The following is a 24850-nucleotide window of genomic DNA, read 5'->3' as shown; positions in this document are numbered from 1 at the left end:
GACCAAGTAGGCATTGGACGCTTTGTCCGTCCAGTAGATGTACAGCCGGTAAAAGGCTTGTCTATAACACAGCTTTCGTACTCTCAGCCCTATCCTGTCCCGCCGGAGCGGGATTTGAATAAAACTACTGCGGAATTCTGAAGTCTTAGCCCTTTGCTTTTGCCTCCGACATGTTTGGAACGAGTATGTTTCGGCAGTTTTCGGATGTAGCTGGTTGAAGTTGAAATCGCTGTTATAGACAAGCCTTTTACCGACTGTACTATCGCGGCCGCACTTAGTGGGAACACGGGAGCGCGTGGACCAAGCTACTACTAGAGCTTCCTAACGGCGCCGCGCGGAAACAGCACGCATGCGCGTTGTGAGGGTCCGGGGAGTACAGAGCTCATCGCGCGCATCGCGTCACCGGGCGGCAGCACGTCGTCTGCTACATGCGAGCTGCCGTCGCTAAACGAGCAGCAGACGTTGCCAGCGGCCGTGAACCGCAGTACAGACGTTTAGACTTTTTTTTTTTTTTTTTTTTTTTTGCAGATAAGAATTGTCACCGCGAGCTCCGCAATACGCAGAACGATAACTTTACGAACTTTGTTTGAAGGTAAATATATTTTGTATGCTTTTCAAGGCGAAAAGGTATCAGCGACGAGCTTATCGCTGACGCGAGCGCGCAAATTATTTCGCATGGTAATGTCAATAATAAAGGTTCGGTAAAGTAAATGGCCGAGGAAACACTTTATTTCGAGCTTTTCTAATGAAAGACGGTGGCCTGGGCCGTTAAAGAATAGTAAGGAACCAGTTGAGACGCCCTTAGTAGTGCGTCCTGCCGCCGTTGACTTCGACGACAGCAGACATTCTTGACGGAAGCGATTCGTAGAGCAATGTCACAAGTGAGGTGTCGCTTGCCAGCCGCTGCCAATCGGCGAGCACTGCGGTCCACAGCTCGTCCGCAGTGGCAGAAGATATGGGGGTCCGGTTCAGCGCCACTTTCATGCGACCCCAAACATTCTCGATGATGTTGAGGTCGGCTCCCTTAATTCGGCACCCACACCAGCTTCGTATAAGCGCGAAAGGAACAAGGACGAACGAAGTTTGTTGTTAAAGTTTGTTGATGAAGTAAAAACACGCACAAAAGATATATATGCGTGGATCCCAACATCACTGGCGTAAAACGTATTTCACCATGACCGGCGTTTCGGGCATATTTACGCCCACAAAGAAAAAAACTTCCCTTAAAGATAACATCCCCACAGACGATGCGGGCAGTGGCCGCGCATAGCCAGTGTGGTAACGCATCAAATATTCATCAGCTCGAGGTGACTATTCTTGCTTGTGAACGCCAAGACGGCAGAATAGCGGTGCGCACCCGAGGAACGAACCGCGATGTGATCTTGATTTCCAGCAACAAATTGCTGCGAATACCTGCGAATGCGGCTCACGGCCGCTGGCAACGTCTGCTGCTCGTTTAGCGCCGGCAGCTCGCATGTAGCAGACGACGCGCTGCCGCCCGGTGACGCGATGCGCGAGATGAGCTCTGTACTAATTCTTGCTCCGTGCACCGGACCCTCACAACGCGCATGCGGGCTGTTTCCGCGCGGCGCCGTTAGGAAGCTTTTGTGGAAGCTCGCGCCACGCGCTCCCGTATTCTTTCCCACTAAGTGTGACCGCGATAGTACGTGAAGGGCGGGGTCGCTCAAAGGGGGAGTTACTAAAAGTGCAAGAATCACTGTACAGGCAGCCTCTCGCCAAGGTGACTGCACCATGACTTCCAGCAAGCGAGTACGCTGGGGTGCCCCACAAATCTACCGAAACATAAAACAAGTAGACAATTCGAAATAAAAATAAAAACTTCGAGATGCCGACGCCGTCGTTATGGGCACTGACAAATGGCTTATCACCCGTTGTGAGAGCAGACGTCTAAGCTTGTCATATAGTTTGCGACCCAAAAATAATTCTTGGTAGTCGTTCCCCATTCCGCCCCCGCCCCCTCGACCCAGGGGCGGATTTCCGGGTGCATTTGGGGTGGGGGTGGTGGAAAAGCTTTTTTCAGTGATGATGATGATATAGTACAGCGTACGATAATAATAATTATGGTAATAAATACAATTAATCATGTTAATTTACGAGCTAGGGGCATTCTATAAGCCTTTACGGGTGCCCCAGAAATAGTAATTGCTATTGCATTTTTAAAACTAAGGGACCGAGGTGCGGGGTGACGTTTATTGTAGAGCTCCAGTTGTAGAAAGACCAACACACCATGATGATGTGTATGTACAGGAATGATGATGACGAATCACAGGCGTACTGATGATTCTGCACGGATAAAGACGAAGCGCTTGTACTGTCAAACAACAGTCACACCAAACTCTTCACTAGCATTTATTGGGAAAAAGTGGAAAGCATACAATGTTCGTGAAAGCATACAATGTCTGTGAAACCCACGACTCGCTTTATGAGAACGCGCATAACCACTGCCTCTGTCAGTCAAACTGCGGTCAGCAGGGCAGGAATAATAAAGCTATGAATCAATTCATGCCCGCACGCAAACAAAAAAGTCACGCACAATTGTAATCAGAATACTCGCATCCCAAATTCTCGTAGTTTGAGACTTTACCCGACAAAAGTAACTAGTTTTCGTACGTTGCTTCTGATCGCCGGCAGGAAGTTGTTGATTGGAATTGACACACTTGGCAGAGCGGTTTCATTATCGGTTTAGTTGCTCGAAATAGTTATAGCACAGCCGTAATGGACTTCAGTATAAGTACAAAAATGTGAGCGTATGTGGGTCTAAATGTAGGTTACTTCGCCAGGAATGTCAGGAAACGCCACGCATCACAGGCTCCTCGAAGTGACACGACCCGGTTACAGTACATACTGCGGACTATTTTTTCAAAGATCCAAGGCAAGGAACGATCTGCTTGCTGTTTGCTTTACACAGACTTTAATGTGTAAAATAAAAGGGATGTCGTGCATGATCCTTAAGCTCATCAATCGGCCTTTAGGGAAGTGCGGCTGAAAATGAATTCAAATTGGTTCGCTCATACCTGCCAAGACTGATGTTTTGGTCGTCAGCACACCTCATCGTGCATTTTTGGGGCATCTGATAATTCTGTGATTTTACAGCTGTCCACAAACCCATAGAAAATGTGTTACTAAACTTGAAATAGGGTAGAATAAAACAACGTAAAGTTACGCCGCCTACCACGTTCGAAAATTAGCATTGTGAAAAATAAATGGCATCGACCTCCTTGTATGCATTTTGTACAGGTTGAGACCTATAAGTGCTTCCAAAGGAAGTACAAATAAGAATAAACGCGTACGTATGGCGCATTTGATCAACCTTAATACTGAGCATCAAAATTGCCTGCGTTTTGGAGGCGAAAACCAATATTTAAAGCCAGTACTACCCAGTGAAATACCTTCTGAAACAGCGGAACTGAGGTTTGTGTTTACAGAGATTGCGTTTAGCTTCGGCTACATTATAAGTATTTGCTTCCCGACAGTAAAAGCAGTTACGGCCGCTTTCTATCGCAATACTCCTCCGTATGTGCCTATTTATTGAGAGCAAACTAATTCTGTAAAGTTTACAACCTCATTGCGAACTAATAAGGAGGAGTAGATTAAGCCCGGCTTAATGGTGGAGTCGCCTTAGCGGCTAATTGTAATATAATATGTTTCAGTATATTTTCGATGACGCAAGAGTTAGAGACATTTTCTGTAATCATACTCCCTCCAGAGATGGCTACGCTTCACTGCGCAAAAGGAAGAGTGGGAAATCCAGCTTCCAAAGACCAAGCTAAGACCAATCTCCTCAAAGTTGGCTTCACCTCGGAATACAAATGGATTGCTGGGAGGAAATTTTTTAGGAGCAATAGAAGCAGTCTTATATCACAGTATGAATGCCCAAAGACCTTTTTTTTTAATTGTTATGAACTTTTCTGCACTGACAACCGGTTCTTGCCATCTGGATCCGAGCTACGAACGTGACAGCGGACGACGGAAAAGGAGGACAAGGCGGGCCACCTAAACAGCTCCGCTGTAAGAACGCCCGCATGCCGAGATTTCGACGCGTGGTCAGGACACCGGGTGGTCAATTATTCCAGAGTTGTGTGCTTCGTGGCCCAGGTGTGACTTCGGCGCGTCAAACAAAAAAAGTAGATGCGGGTTCTCAGGCGAGCCTTATTCCGCTCAGCGTCTTCAAACGCATATCAAACATCCCCCTCGCGAGGGGCACGATCAAATGCAGAGCATTTCCGGGGGCGCACGACGTTAAGTAGTTTGCGTTACCTTAATGTTGTTGCACTTGTTGCTGTTGGTTGTTGTATTGTAATTAAATGAGGAGACGTAATTACGTGGTCACGTGACATCATTTATTAGCAGGTGGGTATGATTATTGTGGCGCAGTGGGAAGAGCACCATGTACCTCGCGTTCCGCCCACAGGTAGTGAATGCGTTGTATCAGCAGCTTCTTGACGTAGTTTGAATGAGTCAAGAATATAAGGCGCGTTCGGAGCCCTCCATTCTGTGTCGGCTTTGTGGCGCAGTGGGTAGAGCACCATGTACCTTGCGTTCCGCCCGCAGGGTCGTGGGATCGAAACCAGGCGCCGGTAAGTATTATTTTTTTATATAGTGTAGGGGGAGGGGTGCGGACCTGCTGTTGAGAGCGAGGAAGGTAGCGTGATGCGGGAGAGGAGGAGTGGGGGAGAGGGCGCACCTGAAACGGCTGTTGCGGACGCCGAGGCACGCCGGCAACGCCGGGTGACATCGTGAGTTAAAGAAATGCTCTGCATTTAAAAATTGCGGTTTTTTTTCTGCCTTTTGAAGCCTTCGGATATACAGCACATTTTGCGTTTACTTGGTGTAACTTCCTAGTCGCGATCGCCTGCCTGTATCACAAAGTGGAGGCGCCGGGTCTCTCTCCACGGCGCGGCGCACTGGTTTTATTGCAGTGGCGGGCCGGTGCTACCGGGTGTGAGGGGCGCAGCGCTCTAGCAGCGATAACGACATGCAGTGTGTACATGATGTCCATCTATGATGGTTCTCTCCGCCCGCTTTTCTGTGCGTCCATGCTTCCACAAAGCCTTTAAATTGTTCTTATCATGGAATTTTCTTGATTTATGGCTTTCGATTGCGTTCCCGGAAGCGCGAGAGTATTTTCTCACTTCAGTGGGTGAATAACGATGCACACTTGAACCTTAGTCGAAACCTATTTTAGGTCGTATAGGGGGCAGACCTGCCCCCCCTCCCCTCCGCCACTGCCCGAACTCGCAAGCTTGAAAAGTTTCGGGAGGGACCCCGGCCTACGCGATTGCTAGTCCTCCACTAGCGGTAACCAATAGGTCACATAACTTGCTGGTTGGTCATTCACCAATAGCCCACTAACTGGTGGGTAACTGGTTGGCCAGCAGAAGAGCGGCTGGTAAAGGAAGGCCGTGCAGCAGCAGCAAAAGCACCAGCCACCAAACCTGTCGAGCCTTTACCTAGTTTGTGGGGGGCGTTGTGGAGCTGTCAGACTTGTCTGGTCGGGCGACAAGAATTCAAATTTGAGTGTTGGCATGGATAGCCTGAGAGATGGCATATCCGCAACTGAATTAAGCAGTAGGGGCGGTTTGTGGAAGGGGCGGCCGACGCTCTACCGCCTTTTCACGTCATTTTCAGCTAAACAAGCACATATTCGGCCGATTCTGGTTATTACAGATTACTCAAGAGTGCCTGTGTGTGTGTGTGTGTGGGGGGGGGGGGGGGGGGGGGATTGCACTGACGCCGTGGCAGCATACGCACGATGCCGATCTACTGGCAATCGTTAATCTACCCAGCCAGGGAAATGCTACGGCTTCCGTAAATCTTATTCATGTCGGGTGCAACGACAGCGTGTCCAGCCCGCCTGTTCGCCGTGGTATCCGCATTCTTGTTTCTCTACACAGGACCCTTGTACGGCGTGCTGGGCACGTGGCTCTCGGACCGTATTCTGCTCCTGATCGGAGCCTTCTGCTGCTCGGTGCCCGTCATGTTCAGCTCTTTGACCCTTGAAATCTGGCAGATTACAATCACCTACGGCCTCTTCACCGGTGAGCGCGACATCAAAGCTCTTTCACCTGGTTGCTTGCTTACCCACACACAATCTTCTGTTTATGGAGCCTTGGGTTGGGCCGGAAATCTGGCGGAGCGTATGACGAGAACACGCTGCGTACGATGGTTTTTTTTACATCGAAGCTGTTTATGGCAAGGGCTCTGCATTCTTCTTATGCGTCCTCAACTATCCCTTGGACGTGTCTTTGACGCGCAAAGCGTTCCATAGCGCGGGGCATCCCCATTTGCATGATTGCTTGCTTGCTTGTTTACTTGCTTGCTTGCTTATAAGTTATATGCTACTGCTGCCGATGCAGGCGTCCGCCGGGGTAGAAATTTTACCTTTGCCACCCGAGCACGCGGACGCAAAACCAAAAGGACGCAGTTCTCACTTTTGAATTCCCCTTTTTTTGTCTCGTCGTAACCGGTAGGCCGCGTACAGTCCGGGCTTCAGAACGCCGGGGACGTCGAAAATTTCCTGGTGGTCAGGCCGGGTGTAGTCTGCTTATTAAAGGTGCTGTGTCCTGATTCTAAACTATTAACGATTACGTCCAGCCCCCGTTTGCAGATCATCTAGCCAGAAAGAATGACGTCGAGGAACGGATAGTCGCAGCACGACTTCCGTCAAGAGTTCGTACCTTTGTACAAAATTCTGCGTCAGCTCAGCTTCGCTGCATGGGGATTCTCCAGTCATACTATACAAACAGCCACTGCGGACGTCAGCCCCGCAAATTGCCGCGTTCGCATCTAATGGGGATGTGGGGCCGGCACATAGCGTTCGCGACCATTTGATGCATTGCAGCGAATCGGGGGCTTAGCCGGTCAGAACACTCCGATTCCTAAACGGTACAGATCCAAAAGCACTCAGCGCCATCCACGGGTTCACTTCCAACACAATCTATTTCTTTCTACCAGCTGTTTGAAAGACTTGCTTTTATCGAAAACACACGGCGATTGTTTGACTGATGGAGCTCCAAGCGGATCCACTCCAGCAGGGAAACATCGGTACCCCGCAGTAACCCATCATCGTCCCTTCCCATTATCATAGTCAAAATTATCGTGGTCAAAATCTTGCAAAATAACAGGTACTCCCAATGTCGGACACGTGATCTATGCGCACAATATTGCACTGTTATCAAACCAAAAACACTGAAAGGTCAGACGCAATATCTTTAAAATGCAAAAGATGCAGGAAATTGAGGCAAGGACCAATATCTACAAAAGACAAGGACCAATACCTACAAAATGCAGTAGACGCAATAAAAAATCACGGCACGACACAAACACAGACACGCACGCACACAGAAAAGGCAGAACGAGAACAATTCAAGTGTATGGAGAGAGAATTGCAAGTCTTATTTCGGTAAAGCTGGATACTCTGGCATAGCAGATGGCAGGCGATCCAAAATCAGTAAACACAAATAATTTTTATTGGTACTGATAACAATGAACAATGAAAACGTGTTATTTTCACGACAATCTATTATTCATTATCCTAAGCTAGCAACGAAAAGAGGTTATTTTTAACCTGCCGTTCCATTTGTCTTCGGCATCGCGCATTACGTACTGTGTACACCAGATGGGGCTCCCTTTCCAAGTAGTTCGTTCACTATGAGGATTAATGCGCCGACGCTACACAGGCGATGAGGCGTACCGTAGAGGAGAACTCAAGATTCATTTTGGCCACCCCGAAGTCGTTCGGGGTGACTACCATGAGCAACATTTTGACTTCCTCAACATTTTGACTACCTTGAACTACCTTGACCATTTTGAACATTTTGGCTACCCCGAATCGTGGTAATGTGTTTTCATTAGTAGTCTTATGTAACTATTCTTCATCATCTTAAGCTAGCGACGAAAAGTCTTTTTCTACCTGCCGTTGTAGTTGTCTTCGGCAGAACGCGTTTCGTACTGCTTACACCAGACGGTGCCACCTTTTCACGGTGTTCAGAAATGTTCAAGATGGTCGCCGCTTTACCAGAAGCGGAAATCATTCTCATTTTTTTCTTAACATGCATAAACTGCCGTCGCCGTTCTTAGCATTACACAAAGTATACCGCAAAATGCGACCTTCATCTGAAGCTTCAGCCTGAACGGAGAAGTGGTTTACTCAGGAAAAGAAATTTAAGGCGGCCACCCAATACAACAACACCCGCAGCAACAACAACACCCGTAACACCCAATACAACAACAGAGAGAGAGGTGCGATAACACCCTCCTATAACAGTGTTAGGCCTTAATACGTTTTAACAGCAGCCTTATTTTAACCAGGAAAAAAATCGAGGGAAAAAACGAAGCCAAGGCACCTGAAGGGTTTCGTCAAGATTTTCGTCGCATATGAATATCCCGCTTGCAACTGCGCTTCGCACCAAAAGCATCATGTCTCATAAAAGTGGTGATTGGGTAGACGAAGAGGGGGAAAACCTCCGGCTTTCTTCTTTTGCAACTAACGCTGCCTACTTAAGTACTTGCGCAATTTGCGATGTCCTAATTATCATTCGAATGAAAAAAACGCCGGCCAGGTTGAGCCAGGATGAGCCAGCTAAAAATGTCAGCGTGCCAACATAGAGCACCTAGGAGTCTCTTGCATGCCTTTGGTTTACCTTCTTACGAGGGCACACAATTTGGCTGAGGCTGCGCGTGACAAATTAAGCTCCACGCAGGTGCGAACCGAAGAGCCTCGTCTTAGCCGTTGCTTCGCTGCACGACGCAGGTCTCGGCTTGGCGTGCGAGGAGGTGCTGCCATTCGCGGTGGTTTCTCGGCACTTTGTGCGCTACCGGGGCATTGCCATGGGCGTGCTGTTCGTGGTTACTGCATTTTCCGGCTTCGTATCGCCGCTGGGAATCGTGGCACTGCGCACGAGCTTCGGGTTCCGCATAGCGCTGCTGGTCATCGGAGCGCTGGAGCTGAACATGTTTTGGGGAGGCGTCTTCGTCGACCGGGTGGAACTTCAAGCCCCGACGGCAGCAGAAGCCGCTGGAAATGACAATCAGAAGTGGGTCTTTCGATTGAAATTCAAATTTTCAACCGCGTATCAAACTCTGCCCCACGGCAATTGAGGAAATCGCAGGATAACCTGAAACTCCAAATCAACCCTAACACAAAGTCAGCCTCAACTGAAGCCGTGTACGTTCTATTTGACGGTGGCGATACAGCTTATCGAACGCCATTTTATCGAAGAGATGCTTGCTTCACCGAATGATACTTGATCGAACCATCGTCATCCTCTTTATCAACACTGAAGTTGTGCTGCTTTCATAGCAATTTGCAGACACTTATATTTCTCATTTGTATTTCTCTTAATCTTATTTAGTTATTTCTTTTGTATCATGTATCTACCGTTGGTTACACGTAAAAGTGGCGCAATACAGTACCTTTTTCCTGTTCCCCTGTTGGTTTCCCTCGGGCTCGTTGCACTACGAATGTTTTGTTGTTCATTGGCGTTCTGGCCTTTAAACTGTTTGTCTCCATTTGCATCTATTCGCGCCAGCCTCTGAGTTCTCTCGAAGAGTTCGGTTGGGGTCGGGAAATTGGCACTTTATACCTTGACCCTCCATCATAGTTGATGATCATGTTATTCACACTCTTGTTCTCCCCCCATTTTTGTAGTCACCTGGTTTGTATGCGCTCCGGGCCTTGACCATGTGGTCCTATTTTTGCATGTTAACACGTATCACTCGGTAGAAATAGCCTGTCAAGAATTTTGAAAAGATTAACTCTATGATTGACGTGGGTTATCCCGACGGAGATGTTGTGGTTGATCTGTACCGCCACCCCGCTTTGTCTCGCATTACCTCGCGGGCAATTACTTCCATGGCAAAGCTAGGAGCGTTACTTTGCCAATTCCAGTGCTATTTGGCGGTTCATTTGGACCCATCTTTGTTTGCTCCTCCAGCACCAAACTAATGTGGTGAAATTGGTATGACAAGGCCAAGGCTTGGTAATAAAAACCAGAAATAAGTGAGAAAATAAAAAAAACAGTATATATAAACTGAGCTGGAAGATTGCTATCTTGCACCGGCAGTAATTCTCATATGAACACGTCTCTTATACTGGAGTTCTGATTCAAGAGAACGGGAGTGACAGCACAGTAGAGATATCGTTTAAAAACCCGTGGTCTGAGCAAAACAAAAATTGAGTATAGAACTGATATCACGGCACAAAGAAAGGTGGCGATGAGCAAGAGAGGAGGAGATCGAGATGAACCAACCTACGTTACGGTGACTATATCTTTGTGACTAACCCTGTTTCCTCCAGCTCCGAAGAAAGGCGTTGAAATTGCATGTCAAGGTCTGTAACCCCTGCGCAACTAACCGTTGTGCCACCATAAAGAGTGGGACGCACTAATTGAATGGCTAGCTTTCCAGCTGGTTTTCTGAGATTGCACACACTAGGGCAAAGAAGAGAGTTACGTGCGTAAAAAAACAGGTGGCATCTAATTAGGAGTGATTGGTAATTCCTGCTAATTGGTAAATTGGTAAACCGGATCGTGAGCTGATCTAAAATCTCTCGAGTGAAAAAATTCAAATCCCCCATCTAACGACGATGATGGTTGAAACGCGAAGCTTTCTTGAGTGCGAAAATCAAATGGCGAAATGATAAAGTCTAAGCCGCTGCAATCCAAGTCAAAGAGACAACGATCACAGTGCAAGCTGCCAGAGAATCAAAGTCCAAACTCAGACGACAGCGAATTAATTCCAGAATCAAAGTCCAAACTCAGACGACAGCGAATCAATTCCTCACGAGAAAGCTGAGCGGCACCGCCCCACTACACACCATCGTCGTTAGAAGTGAAATGTTCGAATTCTCATTAAAATCTAAACTACTTCGACCGTCTCGGAATGGTGCAGTCGGGTCGACGTCGGCTTCATAACGCTAGAGGCCCAGGTTCGATTCCGACATCCGGAAGCGTTTTGTTCTTTTACATCATCGTCATCATCATCGTCATCGTCGTCATCGTCAATATCATCATCATGAGCCCTCCCAATGCGTAAAGTTGGCTTTTCTGCAGTGCGTTCTAGGTAACGACACCACCATTAGTGAGATGAAGAAAGCTGCGCTTTAAGACAGTGAACGGGTGGGCTGTAATGCCGTGATTTTCAGCACTCAGAGGGAGCATCGGGGAGGAGATTCATCGCAGCAAATGCACCTGCCGGACGAACAGATCAGCACAGTGTGTGCAAAGAAACTTTGCTTACTAAAAAAGCGTAAAAACTTATAGCTGAACATTTTAAGAAAAAAAACTGCTTGAAGTTTTGTTGTTACACGAAAAGCCTTGGTGCAGCGCTTTCGCTTTAACAGCCTCGCTGAAACATCCGCCGATAATGACGACGTTCGATAAAATGGCTTTCAATAGAAGGTCTTCCATACAATGGTGTTCGATAAAATGGCCTCCCACAAAATTCCGGGCCCCACCTAGCCGGCACTGGGTATAGAATACCATAGAATACCATTGATTTTTTATCTTTTGATTACTTCATATGTGCGCAAAAACATGTGCACTCCATGCGTGCATACTTTTGACGTTGTTAATTTTGTGTAGAGTCTCGTGTTACATTAGTGAAGGCGTTCCCGAACCGGGCTCCGTCGCCTCCGTCATCTGGTGGTAACGTGGTCAACGAGCGGCCAGAAATGTTTGCTGTCTTGGTGATGACGACGGATGCCAAAGGCAAAACGTAACTCGTTTACTGCATAGCGAGAGATGATCAGCGACGATACAAGAACATCACCCGTCCGGGCAAGCTTACCACGCCAGAAGACGAGTCGGGGGCAAAGAATTTGGTACCCTAAGAGAAGCTGCCAACAAATATTGTCGACTGATTTGCTTTGGTCGTATTTGAGAGATTTGAGCCGTGGTAACGCTTGTTTCTTACGCACCCATCTTGGATCCGAGGACAGTTATGCTATTACTACAAGGGAGGTAACCACAGCCTCCTTATTTGAGTCAAGAAAAGCTATCGCAAAACGTCGATCTCCCCTACGCAAGCCACGGTAGCAACGAATGGAATGGCATGCACCGCTAGCATTCTGGCGTTGATAAGGCTTGGTCGTCACGCACCAATCTTGCAGCCAAGCCCCATCATGCTAATACTACAAGCGACGTAGCTAGATCTCCCTTATTTCACTAAAAAAAAAAGCTATAGCAAATACTGGATCTCCCCGATGAAAGCCAAACAAGCCACAAATGAATGAGCGCTTTCGAACAGAAATAGCATTCAAATTGTCTCAAGGCAGTCAATAACCGCAAGTTAAAAAAAAATTGATTATCTTCTGCTGAAAGGAATGACCCCAAAGCACGAGAAGGACGTGAAATCCGACCGCTGCTGCCCGCTTTCCGCTGCTTTCTCGCGCTGCGTCGACGCCGATATCTGGCGAGCGTAGACATCGGTGTTGCTCGCGCGTCAGCTCGCGTCGCCACGCGAGAAAACGCCGAAAGTAGGCTGCATGTGGTTGGGCCTTTAACTTCTACCACATGTGCGTCAGCTCCCCAGAGCCGCAGGCACAGCCTCGCGTATGGAGCGAAACCATCGGCCGCCGCCCGAAACGAGGAAAAAAATTAAAAAAGAATCCACGTCGCATGAAGTCGCGCACGAAGAGGAAGTGTCGTCACGCTGTGACTTCGCTGTTTGGAAGGGGGTGGGGGGCGTGGTCGGCGTGGTCACTTACGGGATATGCTTCGGAAATACGCCGCCCGGCGAATCATGTGATGCGCTTCAAGTCGTGTGTCGCCGGGGATGTCTCCGGTCAAAAGGTCATTTCCGCATCCTCCACGAAATCGCTGGACGAAAGTAGTAAAGCTTTCCTTTAAAATCACAATTGCTGGCTCTTTCGAACACGATTACCGGTGAGGCTCTTGTCCAATATTGCAAATCGCGGTGCGCGCCCATGGTGGTAGCTGAAAGCCTTTCTGTGCCAGAACATCGCGATTCGCTTTTCAAAATTCGTGCGCAATGATCGCTCTGCGGGTGCACTGTTGACGAAGTCTAGCGCGTTTCCCAATGCCAATGATATTCCGGGCAATGACTCAGCGCTTTGCTAGTGGCCACCTGAATTCCAACCAGAATCTGTCGTGCACATGGCATCCCTCAGAAGCGGCAACTGAAACAAGAGCGAGCCACCAAACTAATGGTGGTGCCTGCTAGCGCAGATAAAGGTTCTGGAAAAGGCCCATTCTCTAAATTTCTGAAGATATTTTTATTCTCGTTCCCGTCGTTTCTTGTGTGTTTTTTTCTTTTAGTTTTTTATTGTGCTGTGTATAAGATGCGTATTTTTTTATTTCCGGTACTCACTTTTACCGTTTTTTATTATTTGTTTTTCATTATTTCGTTCGACCAAGTAGCTCTATTTGCGTCACTACAACGATTAAATTTGCAGACTCCACCAGTAATGCATCTTCGTGCAAATGCAAGACGTTACACGGCTGAAGCTTGGAGAAAGGGGCACTCGGCGAAGAATGCCACGCATTAAAAACTGAGTACCGGGCTAACGGGGCTGACTACATTTCTACGAAGTCGCCAATAAATGGTCCACTGAGTGAAGAAGGCGGCGTCGGCGGAAGCCAAAGTTGCTAACGGAGAAACCGAAAAATCGCGCGCAGCAATTTAACCGCAAAATTCGAAAACATAACCAGAAGGAGTGCTGAGCAGCATTCAGTACTCATAAGAAGCGCTTAGGTGTCTTCGGATATAGATATTTTTTTCAGGCAGATCATGATTCGCTCTTAAAGCGGACACATTTTGCGCCATCGTATACACCTTGCGATTCTACCACCGCTTGTAAGAGGCGTGGCTTTGTTAAAAATAGGCCTACGTGATCACGTCCAACAGTAACCAGCCGCAATAAAACGTGTGGTTGAGCGAGTTGGTTCGCTATTATGCAAAACAAGGTTTATCACAATTAAGGCAAGGGCGGTAAACAGTCCGGATAGCGCCCTTGCGTTAACTGCGCTAAACCATGTTTTTCGAAGTAATACGCCGCCTACACCAGCGTTCTTTGCGTGGTAGGAGGGATCGTGAACAAGAGGATACTCAAGTGATCCCCCGAACGACTGCTGCGCAGGGCTGGACCGAACGGGGAGATGCCACCTGGTACGCAGCGTCAATCACCCGTGAAGACGCTGATGCGCAACCTGGCTTCCCTGGCGACCGTTCCGTTCCTCCACGTGGCTGCGTCACGGGGAATCTCTCTGTTCGGGCTTCAGACTTTCCTGCTCTCCGCCGAAGACTTTGGCCGAGACAACGGGCTCGATGAATACCAAGCCACCACTCTCGTTTCGGCCTACGCCGCTGGAGACCTGGTGGCGCGGGTAGGGACCGGCATTGTGCTTGACTGCAAGGTGAGTCATGGTTCACCATCACATATGCAGCACCAGTCCTATCACACAAACAGGGGCTCAACAACAAACACGCGATAGACATTCCCTTGTAGGCTCGCGTGCGATCGGTAGGAACTTTTTCCTCGCTATGTTTTTCGAAGAGCTCGAGGAGACATTTTTTTTAAATTTACTTTTTATGTCGCCTGTCTTCGACACCGTTTTTAGCGCGTTTATGTTAAACGCAGCCGTACGTCTTTTTAAATTTAATATAACGCGGCTTCAGTCAGTTGTGTGCCCATGTTTTCCTTCAAATACGCCCAATGTTTTCGTTTTGTTGAATTATGTTGATATGTATGAGGCATGCCTCCAGTTTGACTGCTTCGGAACGGATTTGCCTAATGAGGCTGCATCAAAGGGCAGGCAGACCAAAATATTTGCTCTTACGTAGCTCAAAAAAGACCACTGTCTTTAAAACTTTTAGTCACGCAACACGTACGAATTGTTAAGGGAATTAAAAATCTAACTCCCCTTTCCGGAAGAAAGCTGGTTGAAACGTGAAGCTTTCTCCGATAAAAATGCAAAGTCTACAAATCCACGCAGCCAAAGTCCTAATCAACGACAATGTTGAGCGAACCGAATCAGCATATTCAGATGACACAATCAACAACTGATCTAAAATAATAACGTCACATTCGGTTAGCTCAGTCGTTGATTAGGACTTTGGCTACGTGGATTATGGACTTTGCATTTGCATTGAAGAAAGCTTCGCCCTGTCATCATCATCACCGTGTGCGGTTTGCGGAAGCCCATTGTGTAAAGTTGGCTTTGTGCTGCAGTGAGATTTTTTCGACACCGGCAAAGTGAGGCACGGAAATATTCGCTTTAGAAGAACATCAAAAACGCCTGACGCATTGGCATAGCTAATTGGCGCATTGATCAGTTAACACTTTTTTCAACTTTTTCGAAATCTTAAATGTTCGCAGACGGTAGTCAACCAACACGTCCGGTCTCGCAAAGTACGTCAGCCAAAAATTACGACTATATGCCCGTCAGGTAACTATGAGACGGACTCCGATTTTTGTCTCTTTACCGGTCTTGGCGTTCTTCAACCGCTGGAAATACGCCGCTACATCGGCGTTGCGGCTACTGGCCGGCTTTTCTTCATTTCCAGCAATGAACGCATTCTATAGCCACTTTAAAAAGAAAGCCCCAAAATCAGAGAAGAAACGGCAGGCGTATCTGCTGTGACGAGCAAATTACGCAGTGCCGCTCCTTTCTGGTGATAACTGTAGCTTTCACCGTGCTTAGGATTACGAGCTCCCGCCTATAACTATGTGTGCGCGCCTTTCTCACACAAACGGCAGTGACCCTCCGATTGGGAAATCTCACACTCCGCAACATAGTGTGGAAAATTAAGCGCGAAATATAAAACGCGGACAGAAAACAAGCACGACACCGGAGCTTACAAACAACTAAAAAAAAGGTTCTCCGTTTTTGCAGTCTCCCTTTTTCACAGGGGCGACTTCCCGTGCAAGCCGGGTGAACTTCCCAAGCCTTGTAATCCCACACAAGGGCCGAGCGCCGGGCCGGCGAGTCGCTTGTACCTTTTTTACCTGTAGGCGCCCGGCGCCAACAAGGCACACGAATGCACATGGTGCCTTCCACAGCCACGGTGGACGCTCAACTCCCAGCCGCCTGTAGAAGGACATGCCGCCAGACATGCCGCCAGGGGCCCCTCGCAAGGGTAAAGGCAACTTTCCAGGCGTGGATTCCCCTTTCAAGCGATCCGCACTCGACCAGGGACGCCTGTGCCTACTAATGAAACCGATGGGTTCCAGGCGGTACCAGGATTCCAACCCGGTACCTCCGGCATACCAGGTGAGGGCTGTACCTCTGAGCCGTCACTGCTGTTCCATCACTGCGGTGCCATCGCTGTGGATCCCCAGTGGTCTCTGACCCCGCCCTTCAAGCGGTGTCAGGGACCGCTGGGCACCCACCAGTCAAAAGGTTACAAGCGCCCTCTGTACTGCCCCGGCAGGGGACAAAGGGCTTGTTCCCGCTCCACCCCTGTGGCCTACGTGGGAGGCTGCTGCTCCCCGAGTTCAGCCGCTGGCCACTCACCAGTTTAAAAGTGGGAACAGGCGGCTACCATGCGGGGGATCCTGGAAACCGTAATACCACGTCGGACAGTATCGCTGGTTACAAGAAAGTGAAAGGTATTTCGGTACCGCTGGACACCAACCAGTAACAAAATTGGTACAACCACCCCCTTCACAGGGGATCTCATGGTTGGGAAGTTACCCTACTTTGTCGGGAAATGCCCCAGTGAAAGGGGTCGTAACTTTTGAAACGCAGCGATGGCTCAGAGTTACAGCACTCGCTTTGTATGCGGAAGGTACCGGGTTTGAATCCGCGTACCGCCAGGCACTAAGTGGTTCCTTTATGGGTACAGGCGTCCCTGGTCGAGTACGGATCCTTGAAAAGGGCAATCCACGCCTGGAAAGCTGCCTTTACCCTTGCGAGGGGCCCCTGACCCTGGTACATCTGTCGGCATCGTCCCACTACGGCGGACAGTCGCATTACGGCTAAGAGTGCATTACGGCTGAGCGTCGCAACACGGCGGAGAGTCTCACTACGGCGAAAAGTGCGTTACGGCTGAACGTCGCAACACGGCGGAGAGTCTCACTACGGCTAAATGTGCGTTACGGCTGAATGTCGCAACACGGCGGAGAGTCTCACTACGGCTAAAAGTGCGTTACGGCTGAACGTCGCAACACGGCGGAGAGTCTCACTACGGCTAAATGTGCGTTACGGCTGAACGTCGCAACACGGCGGAAGGGGGACCCTTTCAGCCGATCAGCCGTTCAAATGATCTGCAGCTAGTTGCGTTCAGCATTGTCGCAGCTGGGCGTTACGGGCAAGAGCTTGGATTTATATTCCGCCGTGTCTTTCCCGCATTTTCATTGTTTTCTGAGACTTGTTTTATTTTTTGTTTGTTAATTAATAGCTCTCCATCGTATATCTTCCACGTTTTTGCATTAAAACAGTAGCCACTATGCCATCAACCCTAACCCCGCGCGCAGTATCCCTTAGTTGTGTTCTTCAGCGTATTTAGATTGCTATTGTAAAATATACACCTTGTGGCAGAAGCTGCCAACGCCAGAAGCCGCCAACACAAAAAAAAAAAAGCAGTCGTTGCACAAGACAGAATCATGCGCATTTTCCTGAATCACCGAGAAATGCCGGTCAAAGATTTCGTAAGAGCGATAAGATTGCCTGTAAGATTGTCTGTTTGAAAGATTGATTGATTGATTGATTGTTTTACTCGCCGACGCAACACATGCGATGAAGCTCAAAATATCCCCAGTGAATTTCCTTTCCTTTTCCCGTCGCAAACCACAGTTAACCCCCAAGGCGCGCTGTAGCGGAGGGCTCCGGATTAATTTTGACCACCTGGGGATCTTTAAAGTCTCGCCGAAATCTCGAACACACGGGCGTTTTTGCTTTTTGCCTCTATCAGAAAAGCGGCCGCCGCGGCCGGGAATCGAACCCGCGACCTCGTGCTCAGTAGCGCAACGGCTTAGCCACCGAGCCACTGCGGCGGGTTGTTTGAAAGATTGACTGAAGGATTGAATGCTGTAGTGTTTTCTCTGTCCACTTTTCGCCCATCCTGCGCCATTTGTTAACCACTCATTTTGTTTTATGAAACCCAATTTATCTCATGCGTATACGCGAAGATGACGACGGTGGTTGAAGGCGAAGCTATCTCGTGATGGATTCTTTGGTTGGCCAATCCCTAGGGGCATCCTGCCACAATCATCATCAGGGGTGCCTGGCCAGGCATGCGCAGTGGGGGTGTGGACGCCGCACAGCGGCGCCCACACAATGGCGGAGGGAACAGGATGACCATAAGCTGCTTCGCATCTAAAAGCAAGTTTTAGGTACGTTAAGATAATTTCTTAAGAGGACACAATAGTTGGAAGGAAAACAGGTCAGCCTTTAGCATTTGGATCAAGGCACAGCTATTTTAATGGCAGTTAAAGACGGTGGTGCCGTCTATATGCAGTATGCATTGAGGAATTAAAACAGAGAGGAAGATCATCTGTTAAATTAAAAGGAGCAATGGGTCCAAGATCGAGCCTTGTGGAACTCCTCTAGTAACTGTGACAGGGTATGATATTGCTGTAGAAATTAATGTCTGCAGCATGATTAGTAGACGGCTTCCTATCAAGTTATGGCAGGACCTGTTACCCCATAACGCTCAAGCAAAATGAAAAGAACGTCATGGTCCCTTGTGTCGAATCCTGCCGAGAACTCTAAGAAAACCCAGCAGCAGCGTCACAGTGGTCAATGAACGATTTAATTTTGTCTGTTAGGCACACTGTCATAATGTTAGTCCATCAGCCGGAAAACAATGAAAATGCGGGAAAGACACGGCGAAATATATATCCAAGCTCTTGCCCGTAACGCCCAGCTGCGACAATGCTGAACGCAACTAGCTGCAGATCATTTGAACGGCTGATCGGCTGAAAGGGTCCCCCTTCCGCCGTGTTGCGACGTTCAGCCGTAACGCACATTTAGCCGTAGTGAGACTCTCCGCCGTGTTGCGACGTTCAGCCGTAACGCACTTTTAGTCGTATTGAGACTCTCCGCCGTGTTGCGACGTTCAGCCGTAACGCACATTTAGCCGTAGTGAGACTCTCCGCCGTGTTGCGACGTTCAGCCGTAATGCACTTTCAGCCGTAGTGAGACTCTCCGCCGTGTTGCGACGTTCAGCCGTAATGCACTCTTAGCCGCAATGCGACTGTCCGCCGTAGTGAGATAGAACCCATCTGTCGGGGCCCCCCGCCACCATGCCGCGTTGCGCCATTGCCGGAGTGAAAGAGTCTGGCGGCATGTCCTGCCACAGGCAGTTGCGAGTTGAGCGTTTACCGTGGCTGTGTTGTGAAAGGCACCATGTGCATTCGTGTGGCTTGCATGGTGGCGACGGGCACCTACCGGTAAAATAGGTACAAGCGACTGCCAGGCCTCGGACTCGGCCTTTGTGTGGGACTACAACGTTTCAAGGTCACCCGGCTTGCACGGGAAACCGCCCCTATGGAAAGGGGCGCTTAATGCAGGAACTTTTTGTGCACGTGCATGTGCATATATATATATATATATATATATATATATATATATATATATATATATATATATATATATATATATATGCGTGTGCGTGTGCGTGTGCGTGCGTGCGTGCGTGCGTGTGCGTGTGCGTGTGCGTGTGCGTGCGTGTGCGTGTGCGTGTGCGTGTGCGTGTGCGTGTGCGTGTGTGTGTGTGTGTGTGTGCGTGTGCATGTGCGTGCGTGCGTGCGTGTGTGTGTGTGTGTGTGTGTGTGTGTGTGTGTGTGTGTGTGTGTGTGTGTGTGTGTGTGTGTGTGTGTGTGTGTGTGTGTGTGTGTGTGTGTGTGTGTGTGTGTGTGTGTGTGTGTGTGTGTGTGTGTGTGTGTGTGTAGAAGGCGCGGCCTTGGCTGGTCTTCACTTTTCACCAGCCAAATCCAAACTGATTGATTGATTGATTGTGGGGTTTAACGCGCCGACGCAACGCAGGCGATGAGGCGCGCCGTAGTGGAGGGCTCCGGATTAATTTTGACCACCTGGGGATCTTTATCGTGCGCCGAAATCTCGTACACACGGGCGTTTTTGCTTTTCGCCTCCATCAGAAAAGCGGCCGCCGCGGCCGGGAAACGAACCCGCGACCTTGTGCTCAGCAGCGCAACGCCTTAGCCACTGAGCCACCGCGGCGGGTAGCCAAATCCAAACTAAGTCTCCCCACCCCAAAAATCTAGAGCACCACGAGCCCCTTCAATTGCGATACAGCTAGGGAGTAAACTTGTACCACGGATAATTCAACCAAAAATACTTGGACTTCCTCTACAACAGGACCGACGCAACACATTGTACATCAATAAATTCCTGCCAACAATTAGGAAAAAGAAACATCGCAATCCCTGGATTACACGCGAAATAGTACACCTGAAAAGAACGGTATCAAGAACACGCAAGGCTTCCCGTAAAGATAACAATATCATATCTTCCCTTTCGAAAACACTGAGGCACAAAATACGGAGTGCTCGGGATTATTTTTTTGGCACCATACTTGTGAACATTATGAAAAACGCACCGCAAAAGTTTTGGGGATACCTATCCGGAAACAAAAAGTCTGTTGACCAGCTCCCCGTAGGTGACTGTGAAGTTACTGCCTCCTGCGAAATTGCTTATGTGCTGAACAGTACATTTCACAGTGTTTTTAGTCGCCCGTGTGCAACACTTTATCTGCTAGAACCTTCTCTTATTTCACGTAACATAATGCCAGATATAGATTTAAGCATAAGTGGTATTTGCCTCCTCCTTTTAAAATTTGACGCAAAGAAGTCGTCTGGTCCTGACGGTATCCCCAATGCCTTTTTGAAGCGTTATGCGGAAATAATATCCCAATATTTATATGTTTTGTTCAATGCGTCAGTCAATGAGAGTTCCCTACCTCCTGATTGGTTCTGTGGAAAAATCGGGCCGGTTCACAAGGACGGAAGCAAACTACTTGCGATGAACTACAGACCAATATCATTAATCAGTAGTTGCTGCAAACTGCTTGAACACATCATCTCTAGCCAGATAATTTCGTTTTTGGTATACCACAACTTATTAGTCGCCTTCCAGCATAGCTTTAGGAAAAAGCTTTCAACCACAACCCAGTTCGTATCAGTTATACATGACTTCGCCAATGCCATCAACAATCGAAAACGAATTGACGCAATATTTCTGGACCTATCAAAAGCTTTTGATAAGGTACCACACTCTGTGCTAATAAGCAAAGTACAGCGAGTAGGCATTGGTCCCTGCCTTGTGAATTGGATTTCTGCCTATCTGAAAAACAGGATACAGTATGTAGAAGTTAACAGCTGTCGATCCCAAAACCTTGACGTACTTTCAGGAGTGCCCCAGGGATCGGTGTTAGGGCCACTCTTGTTCCTGATATATACTGATGATATTGCTGATGACCTAGACGCGGATGTGACGGTGAAAATGTTTTCAGATGACTCTGTTATTTATACCACTGTCGGTAACACTCTGCATCAATTATCGCTGAATGAAAACTTGTGTAAAATTGCTGACTGGTGTGAGAGGTGGCAGATGGGGATTAAATACTCAACCTGTGCTCTTTCGATAATACACAAAAAAACTCCTCTTAAATACAAATATCATGTAGGTGATAAATGAATTGCATTTGTGAGTGACGTAAAATACGTGTGTTTGACAATCAACACGAAACTTAGTTGGGACACTCACAGATAAAATGTTCGCCAAATCCTACAAAAAGCTGTGTTTTTTTAATGAGGAAACTGGGGGGTGTGACTGGACTGTAAAACTTACAGCCTACAAAACATTAATTCGACCAGTGATGGAATATGCGTCACTAGTGTGGGATCCATAATAAAGAAAGATAAAGAGAAACTGGAGAGAATCCAGCGACTAAGCGCCAGATTTATTTTTTCAGACTTCAGGCGCCTTTCATTAGTCTCTCACATGATAAGGAAATGTGGGCTCGAGTCACTTGAAACCAGATAAACCATTGCAAGGTTAAACTTTTTTATAAACTGTATCATAACGAATCTGGTTTAAACAAGGATTTGTATCTTCTGCCACCTCCCCAGCGATCATGAAGGTTAAATAACTCAAAAAATGTTAGACCATATGTTCCTAAAAATAACACATTTAAGTACTCATTTTTTGTACGAACCGTGGACGAGTGGAATTCACTGCCTTCCGACTGCGTGCATGCTACAACATCGGAAAGGTTTGACATTTGTGTTAGAAACATGATGTAACCCTCTCCTCCTAGGACGGTGAAAAACCGTCTGCAGTATTTCTTAAATAAAAAAATTAATAAAATAAATAAATCGGGAAAATATCCGCTCATGGAGCGCAAATAATCGGGATTCTCAGACGAATTGTAGCACGACGACATGGCTTTAAAAAAAGATCGGCCAAAGCTAATACAAGCATTCCCCATATATAGGATTACATATGCGCTCCCATGTATAAGCCTCACGGAAACGGAAACACGATAAGTGGATTGCCTAATTCGGGAGGCTTATCGAGCCGCTCTACAAAAACTTGTAGGAGCTTCCACTGACACAGGGGAGAGCACAGGCGTGTACAATACGGTCACAGACATCGCACGGTGCAGCTTGGCCGCCAGACGCTCAGGGAAGCCGGGAGAGCCTTCCTAGACAACCTCCGCAATGGCTACCTACAAGAGCCCGAGCCTAAATCACTCATAGAAACCGTGACGAGGGAGAACATCATTATTCAGCCTCTTCCTCTAAACATTCACCCCCAGTATCATTCCCAAAGATGGGCGCAACGATCCCGTGCATTAACAACTAAATACCCGGTCTGCCGAAGCACGCTGTATGTTGATGCAGCGGAATATCATCCCGTTGACGCTTTTGCTCTTGTAGTCATCCACTCACCCGATGCTCTCCCACTCACGGCCCCTCACCATCCGAACCCATCATCCTTAAGTTGCGGAAGGGGCAGGCGATAGCACTGGCACTCACACATGAGCCAACCCTTCGATTCATATTCTCAGATTCGAAGACGGCACTTCTAAGCTATGCCAGAGGCGATATCTCGCCTCAGGCCCACCAAATTATTAATCAAAAACCACCTACTGATAAGATTGATCTGGTTCCCAGCCCATACGTCTACTGGAGGAAATGAAGTGGAACACAACGCAGCCCGAGCTCTCATCTCCCGGGCCTATGATGCCATCACTGCATCTCATGAAGCCAGATCAACCCGTGATAGTTTACTCACATACATAAACATCACGGAGCATTACCACCTTTTCCGCCGCAAATACCCTCCTACTCACCCATCCCTATCAGTGGAAGAGGAACGCCTTTGGCGCCAGCTTCAAACTGAATCCATCCCCGGTTAAGCCATACTTCATGACATTCACCCCTCACTGTATCTCACAACACTCTGCCAGAACTGCGGTGAGCGCCCCACATTACGTCATCATACGTGGGCCTGCAAATCTGACTCCTTCCCTCTCATCGGCTTCCTCGACCAGTGGGAAGCAGCGCTGGGTTGCTTAAGCCTGGATCTCCAGAAGTCGCTCACGGGTCGGGCAGCCACAGTCGCTTAAGCACTGTGGTCTTCGGCTAACCCTTGGTTATATAAAGTTTTATCTATCTCGCTGCAGACGAGAAAGAAAGAGTGAAAGCGTTTATCAAAAATGTTGCAGAGTCCCTTTACTTAAATCCCAGCCATTGTTCAAATTACCATTTTACTCGGGGTTAGATAGCCCTGCGTGGTGAACTCCGCGAGTTTCATTTCTGGCGCAGCTTCTTAGCGGGGCCTACCTGATGCTGTGGACCTTCGCCACCCACACGGGCTCCATGTTCGTGCTGGGGTGGATTAAGAACTACTGGCTGATGATCGGCAGCTGCTTCATATCGGGCATCTGCGGGGGCAGCCGCATCTTCGCCGCCAACATCATGGTGGCCGAGTACTTCGAAGACCGCGTGCTCCAACTCAGCCTCGGCGTTATGAACTTCGTCGCCGGTGTTGCCATCTTTGGCCGGCCCCCACTCATTGGTGAGTTTGCACCTCGTGTGTGTAGCAGAGTAACCAGGTTGAAGTTATAGTCATACCATTGTTTTTGAAGTAACTGCTGTGACTATGACGTCCCCGACGTCAACGCGGTCTCCGCTCATCCTGCTTTCCTCGTATCTTCGTCATCGTTTTTCGCGCAGTTTTATTTCTTTGTCAGTCATATACAGATTACTAGCCAGCAGCCAAGTCATTTGCTGTCGAACAGTTGGCTAAGCGCTCAACGGTACCGTCCGACTGATTACACAAAGCTGACGAAAAACTAGTAGACCTACCGCAAAAATTCAAACGCAAGGCCACTGGACTACGCACAGTGACGCAACCTGTGAACTGGGGATATCTAAGCCCTTCTTGTATGACGTTGTGAATGCTAATGCATTAGTGTTATATTGCAGAACAACTATGCCAATGCGTTCCCCCATGTTGTATTGGGTTGACGTGGGGACGTGTTCGATCAGCTTTATACAGGTTGTACGCCATATGCTGGGGCAGCCCTGTACGACCGCAGCGTTTGAACAGCTGCTGTCCACCGAGGGAGGCACCTCGTAGTCCATCGCCGTAGCTTCAGCTTCGCTGCGGCCCCTCCTGGCTCTCCTTTCTCGCCGTCTCCGTTGCTCCTCTTTCAAAATTCTTCGTGGAGGGCGATTTCACATCTCTTGGCGCTGGGTTGACCGCTGGTTTGACTCTCTTCGCTTCGTTCCGCCGCTCCCGCTCATATACAGTGCCGCATGGCCATGTGGGGCGACGTTTCCCAGTTACTGTTGATGTAAACGGCTGAGAGTTCATCACCGTGTACACCACACCAT

The 24850-nt window shown here is 48.4% G+C and overlaps 1 pseudogene across 1 annotated transcript in view; it reads left to right on the top strand.

The window, feature by feature from the left end:
- Positions 1 to 24593, top strand: part of LOC144168451 (monocarboxylate transporter 13-like) — a 32591-nt pseudogene extending 7998 nt beyond the window's left edge. Inside the window, exons 4-8 of the transcript XR_013322183.1 lie at positions 5916 to 6059; positions 8774 to 9056; positions 14120 to 14396; positions 23777 to 24029; positions 24553 to 24593. The product of XR_013322183.1 is annotated as a monocarboxylate transporter 13-like (transcript). The remainder of the gene's footprint in view (positions 1 to 5915; positions 6060 to 8773; positions 9057 to 14119; positions 14397 to 23776; positions 24030 to 24552) is intronic.
- Positions 24594 to 24850: the final 257 nt, after the last annotated feature.

This window comes from Haemaphysalis longicornis, unplaced genomic scaffold (genome assembly GCF_048455015.1).
Source record: "Haemaphysalis longicornis isolate Haplotype H1 unplaced genomic scaffold, Haemaphysalis longicornis Haplotype H1 scaffold_2, whole genome shotgun sequence".
In the NCBI taxonomy this organism is placed as follows: Eukaryota; Metazoa; Arthropoda; class Arachnida; order Ixodida; family Ixodidae; genus Haemaphysalis; species Haemaphysalis longicornis.
The sequence above is the reverse complement of the archived record's forward strand: the minus strand, read 5'-3'. Positions and strand labels throughout refer to the sequence as shown.